The sequence below is a fragment of the Neophocaena asiaeorientalis genome, unplaced genomic scaffold, assembly GCF_003031525.2.
Source record: "Neophocaena asiaeorientalis asiaeorientalis breed wild unplaced genomic scaffold, Neophocaena_asiaeorientalis_V1.1 scaffold629, whole genome shotgun sequence".
In the NCBI taxonomy this organism is placed as follows: domain Eukaryota; kingdom Metazoa; phylum Chordata; class Mammalia; order Artiodactyla; family Phocoenidae; genus Neophocaena; species Neophocaena asiaeorientalis.
The window spans coordinates 5,796,097-5,803,271 of record NW_020175468.1 but is presented as its reverse complement, the minus strand read 5'-3'; positions in this window follow the sequence as shown (position 1 = coordinate 5,803,271).

Below are 7,175 nucleotides of genomic sequence, written 5' to 3'. Positions count from 1 at the left end.
TTGCTGCACACAGGCTTTCTCTATTTGCAGTGAGCAGGGGCTACTCTTCATTGTGGTGCTTGGCTTCTCATTGCGGTGGCTTCTCTTGTTGTGGAGCATGGGCTCTAGGCATGCAGGCTTCAGTAGTTGTGGCATGTGGCTGAGTTGCTCTGCGGCATGTGGGATCTTCCTGGACCAGGGCTCAAACCCGTGTCCCCTGCATTGGCAGGCAGATTCTTAACCACTGCACCACCAGGGAAGCCCCCCAATCTTCAATATTAATATGCTATTAGCCTATCGCAACTGGCTCCTTGCCTCCTGCAACCTCTGTTCTCAAGTTGGGTGGTTTTTTGAGGCCCCGTCTAGTTTTCCAAGGACTGTGTTCAGTAGAAATTGAACTATCTTGTGATTTTTTTTTCTGATGGTACAGACTGAAAAAACATGATTAACTTTACAACAACAGTAACTGCATAGTATACAATTGATTTTTTTGTCTGTCAATGTTAAGGCAGGGTTTACTGTAACACTTTGAAAGTGTCAGAAAGATTGTTTGTCCCTAGAAAAAAATTTTTTAGTTGACCTGGAACTTACTGATTTCTAAGTCTCTGCATTTTCATCCAGACTTTGAAATGTTTGCCTTCTAATTATTGTAGCATTTCTTCTATCAAAACTTCTCAGGTAGGGGCCATGCCATATTCTTCCCCCACATCCATGAGGCAAATACCCAGAAAACTTGTAGGAATTTGATAAAATTATCAAATGTATTATTGAGACAAGACTAACATTTATGTGCTTTTCCCTACTAGTAGCAGTAAAGCACGGTTTCAGGAAAGGAGTATATATCAGAATATATTAGATTGTACATCCCTTTGATCTAGAAATCATAATTGGAAGTTATTGATTATGAGATTAAAATATCAAAAAATGAGCACCACCTCAATGATGTCACTGAATTTTTTAATGGAAATTAGTGTACAGCTGTAAGAATTTGAGTTTTGATATATTCCTATATTAATCTGAAGCCATTAAAATGATGACAGGAACTTCCCTGGTGGTGCAGTGGCTAAGAATTCGCCTGGCAATGCAGGGGACATGGATTCGAGCCCTGGTCCAGGAAGATCCCACATGCTGTGGAGCAACTCAGCCCGTGCGCCACAACTACTGGGGCCTTGTGCCACAACTACTGAAGCCTATGTGTTTAGAGCCTGTGCTCCGCAACAAGAGAAGCCACTGCAATGAGAGGCCCGCGCACCACAACGAGGAGTAGCCCACACTCACTGCAACTAGGGAAAGCCCGCACGCAGCAACGAAGACCCCACACAGTCAAAAATAAATAAATAATTTTATTAAAAAAAAGAAAATTATGACAGATACCATAATGGCAGGAGATACACAATATGGGCTTTGAGAGATCACAGATTGTAGCCTTCATAGTATAATCAACCATAAATCTTTGTTAGTGTTTGTGTATGTGTGCGTGTGCGTACATGTATGTGTACATGCATAAGATCATGTGTAAAGGGATACTCTTCCAGAGTGGTTTTCCTAAGCAAGGAGCATTTTGTGGTATTTTTCCGTTTTATAACTTCATGTTATATTTTTTTCATTGAATAGTGAATATTGCCAAAGCAGGAAATTATTACGTTAGAGTTTGAAAAAGTACTAAATAATTATCCCTTGCAGTTAAGACCTCATAATATGATTGTTCTGTATTGTCATAAGGCATGTAAGATCGAAATTACGGTATGAACTCTGGAAGCCAATTTCAAAAACAAAACAATTCTCAGATTATTTTGCATACACAGAAAAATTGATGAGTTTCAACAATTGAAGCTTTATTATTTATGCTGTGCTTTAACTACAGATCCGTAATAGGGAGAGGGAAAATCCTGGAGCTAGAAACAAAAGTGGATATACCTACATTGTGGAGGTTAAAAAAAAAAAAAAAGTTTCTCTTGTTGAAAAGATGTGCATGAGGAGAGAACTGAGCATAATAGCAGAGGACCCTCTGCATGGGGAACCAGTAAGGACGAAGCAGGTTTGGATGCCATTCCATACTCAGACCAATGGTGGTATTTTTAGTATAGTTGGATAAAGGGCTTTATTTAGCAAGTTACAGTTGACCCTTGAACAATATGGGTTTGAACTGGGCAGGTCCACTTATATGCAGTGTTTTTTTGTTTGTTTGCGGTACGCGGGCCTCTCACTGTTGTGGCCTCTCCCGTTGCGGAGCACAGGCTCCGTACGCGCAGGCTCAGCGGCCATGGCTCACGGGCCCAGCCGCTCCGCGGCACGTGGGATCTTCCCGGACCGGGGCACGAACCCGTGTCCCCGGCATCGGCAGGCGGACTCTCAACCACTGCGCCACCAGGGAAGCCCAGCAGCGTTTTTTTAAAATAGTAATTACTACAGTACTACGTGATCTGTGGTTGGTTTTGAACCCATGGTTGCAGAATTGCAGATACAGAGGAACCACGCATATGGAAGTCTGACCATAAGTTATTTATATAGATCTGTCTATCCATCCATCCATCCGTCCCTCCATCTATAGAGAGAGAGGGAGTGAGTGCACGTGCTAGGTATTTACAGAAGTAGATATGGAAGTGTGAGGATATACAAACACACACGTGTATGTGGTGTATATAAGCATGTATAGCCACGTTTCTATTTCAGGGCTGGAGCAAGGAAAGTATAGAATGATCCTGGAGAAAATTTGCTGTGCCAGAAAGTAGGAAAGAGTGGTGGGACATGTAAAAAGATCCAGTTTGAAGAGACTCACACTGGGTAAATCTGAGCAATTTGAACATAAAAGAAATAATTATCATACAGGATATGAATAAAAAAGAGAAAGGGAGGGAAGGAAGGGCTCTCATAATAGCATGCCAAGCCATAAATATATAGAAGGAATGATGTAATGTAAAAATCATTATTTACAGCCATTATAGGAATTATAGGTTCTGGCAAGGATAATCAATGAATTATAAAACTACTGGTTGAAAGTTTATGAGGAACAGGATGCTACAAAACCCAAAATATCTCTCCACAAAGTAGTATTAATCACAACAGGAAATACAGTAGGTATAAATTTGGTGAACACTACCTTAGCCAAGAGATGAACATTATCAATAACAGAACAAACCAACATTTTAGATCTCTGGGATACGATGTAGTGAGAAGGACGCAACGTTGCTTCAGTATTATTACTGACAGAAATAAACAACCACATCTTTTCACAAGGAAGCATCCAAGTTGAGAGTCTCCTATTTCACAGTTATGACCACAGGGAGCGTAACTGACCAAAGGTCCCAGCTGCTGCTCTTAAATCCGTCACCACGTTCGCATGGAGGCCAGTCTTGCCCCGATTGCTCCTAGTCAACACAGCAGGGATCCTAAGGCAGGCCATTTCTTGGAGACCAGGATTCCTCTGTCCAGTGACCTTTTTTCAAGGACTCCCTGACAGCCTTGAAGGATTTTACTTAGATTACAAGGCAGTCTAGGATGATTTACCAAATCTTTCTTCCAAATCTTCACTCAGGGTCAGACTTGCACCATGAGCTCAGTTCTGCCAGCCTCCCAGAGCTCCCTGCCATTTTCTCTCCGATGTTTTCCCTAATAAAATATTTGTTCATTAAAGTCTTTCTCAGCACTTTGCCATCTAGTTCTTGGACGACCAGGACAACCCCCAAACCCTAGAAACATCCCTTTTTGGCTCTTTCTAGTAACCTTCCTTTCCATATGGTAGCCACTAATTTGTAATGGTGTAGATTCACTTAGCCTATTTTGTACTTTATGTAAATGGAGTCATGTAATAGGTACTATTTTGTGTTGGCTTCATTTGCTCAACAGTATATCCATGACATTTATCCATATTGTTGGGAGTGGATAACTTTGATTCATTTTCATTGGTGGATATTATTGCAGTGTGTAAACATATCAACATCTATTTATTAATCCCATTATTGGTGGGTATTGGGTACTTTCCCATTCTTCGCTATCACAGTTAGTGGTGATGTGAGCAACCTAGAACGTGCCTTGTGCACTTGTTTGAGGGATATTTCTGTGGGTGGAACCAAAGGGTTATAGGGTATATGTTCAACTTTGGTAGATACAGTTGACCCTTGAAGAATGCATGGGCATGAGGGATGCATCTGAGTCTTTTATTCCGTAGATGTTTTTAAAATATCTCTCACTTTTGGCCCATTAGTGGTGCGTTTGGATTTACAGTGTTTCTTAACCTTAAAATAGTCCAATTTTCCGATTTTTTCTTTCACGGTTTGTGATTTTTTTGGTCTTAAGAAATTCTTCCTACTCCAAGGCAAAAAGGCTGTTATCTTACGTTTCTTTCCTAAAGCATCATTGTTTACATTTCAAATTTAAGTCTGCAGATCTTCTGGAATTTATATTTTTGTATCCTATGCTGTAATGGTTAATATTTTCCCATATGGATATCCAGCTGACTGAGAACCAATAGTTGACCCTTGGACAACATGGGTTTAAACTACACAAGTGCACTTATACGAGGATTTTTTTCAATAGTAAATACTGCACTACTACACGATCCAAGGTTGGTTGAATCCTCAGATGCAGAATTGCCGATTATGGAGAAACCATGTACGACAGAGGACTGACTATAAGTTATACTTGGATTTTCAACTTAGCAGAGGGTTGGCACCCCTAACCCCCTTGAACCCTAGTTCAAGGATCAACTGTATTAACAAGACTTTTCCCTCTCTGCTGCAGTGTTCTCTTTCTTTTTTCTTTTGGCCGTGCTGCGTGGCTTGCAGGATCTCAGTTCCCCGACCAGGGATTGAACCAGGGTCACCACAGTGAAAGCACTGAATCCTAACCACTAGACCACCAGGGAACTCCTTGCAGTGTTTTCTTTTTACACGTTGTTATAATGTCTGTTTCAACATGGATTTTGATGTCTATTATCTTGTCTATCCTTGAGCAAACACCAGACTATCTTATTATTGTAGATTTATAGTAAGATTTAATGTGACTAATATCTTTCTTTTCATTCTTCTTTCAGATTGTCCCAGCTCTTCTTTTAGCTCTTTGCTTTTCCACATAATATTTATAAACATCTCATCAATCTCCAAGGGAAAAAATGCTGATATTTTTATTGGGGTTTGATTGAGCCTATAGATCATTTTGGGGATTACTTGATATCTTTGTAATATTGAATCTTCAAGCCATGAATATCATTATTTTTAAGAATTTCTCTTGGAGAAAAATTAAAGTGGATCCCATGTAATAAAATGTACTTAAATAGACTCCAAAATATTTAAAGGACCTACATGTGAAAGGTAAGTCTAGAAAGTTATTTTTTAAAAGGTAGAAATATATTTTTTCATCTGAGGAGTTTCAGAAGCACAGATATTAAGAAATTATTTTTTTATTATCATATCTTATAATTAATGATTTCTATTCCATGAAGAACACAATAGAAAAATTTTAGAAACACGTGCCCAATTAGGAAAGGATACTTGTAATTGGTAAAACTGAAAAGGTATTAATAATCAGAATATGTAATAGAAATGAGGAAGAAAATGATAGCATCCACATTAGAAAATGGGGCAAAAGGTTTAAGTAGACATTTATAGATGAAGCTACCAAGCATTTGAAAAAAAGATCAAACTTATTAGAAATCAGAGAAATTTAACTAAAGATACTACTATACATTTAATACACTAGCAAAACAGGGTGATGAGTCGTCCAAATGAAGGTAGATGGTTGCACAAAAACCTGACGTGCAACTCTTGGTAATCTGGACTTGGTGTAGCCATTCAGGAGGTCAATCTGGCTATATTATTAAAGTATACACATTTGCTATGAAATAATTTCACTCGGGTATGTATTCCAAAGAAATTCTCAGATACGTCTATAAACAGAAATGTAAGAAGATGTTTATTTTATTGTTATTGGTGTGGCAGTTGGAAGAGTACAGGTAAAATGTGGGTGCAGAAAATGGAATTCTACGAAACAAATTAGATGGATGGGTGAATCTTAAAAATATACTCCTGAATGAAGGAAATAAACACCAGAATGAATTTTATGACACAATATTCTTTATATAAATTGAAAATATACACAAGTGCACATTTTGCACAAGAACACACCCAAAAGAAAACACATCAAACAAATTAGAATGGTAGCTTACGGGGTAGAGAAGGGAGTGGAGGGTGCCATAGGGAACAGGAGGTGAATAAAACTTTTAATCATGTTACCATATTTCATCATTCTATATCCAAGATTTCAATTTACTTGTAGTGGAAAGAAATCCTGTGTGCTATGTTGGCTTAAGTCAGGAATAGTTCTTGGAGGATATTTTCCTGAAAGAATTTGGAACAAATTTTTGGAAAAATCTTTGTTTATACCATGGATGATCTTTTTTGTTTTGTTTTTTGTTTAATTTTTGTTTTTGTGGGTGTGTGTGAGATCTACTTTATTTTGTTTTGTATTTCATTAATCTGATCTTATTTTTTTCCATCTGCCTTCTTCAGTTTTATTATTCATTTATTAACTTCCTGAGATGGATGTTTTCCGAATCAATTTTCAACTTCCTTTCTACTTTAATATATGCTTTTAAGGCTCAACATTTCCCTCTATATATGTGTTAAAATCTCCAGATCCAATTATGAACTTGAATGTTTCTCTTCATGGTTCTGTCAATTTTTGCTTTATAAAGTATGAGCTGAAGTTATTAGTTTCTGATAACTTGAAACTTTTATGACTGTGAAGTGTCCCTCCGTATGTCAAGTAATGCTTTTTTTTCCTCCTTAAAGTTCACTTGGTCAAATATCAATGTCACAGATTTTATAATTACAGAAATAACTTGAGACCTAGGATGTTGATGTCTGTCTCTAGAAAGGATTTTCACTTGCTTCTGCACGGGTTGTGAGGTACTAACAAAACACGTTCACCTTTACACAATTTCAGGGAATGAGGTGTTTTGGCGTTTGGCTTCAATCCCTGCCAAAGAAAGCCCAGCTTCCTTCTCCCCTTATTCCAATGGTGAAGCTCTTTGGGGTTTACCAGGAAGCCTCTGTAGCTGGTAATGCCTTTATGTCGCTTAGCCTCTTGAAGACGTCCAAAATTCTACTGAGCTTGTACGCCTTTCAATGAACAGAATCTACACTCTTCTGAGGCCGACACAGTAGACGTGTACACACACACACACACACACACACACA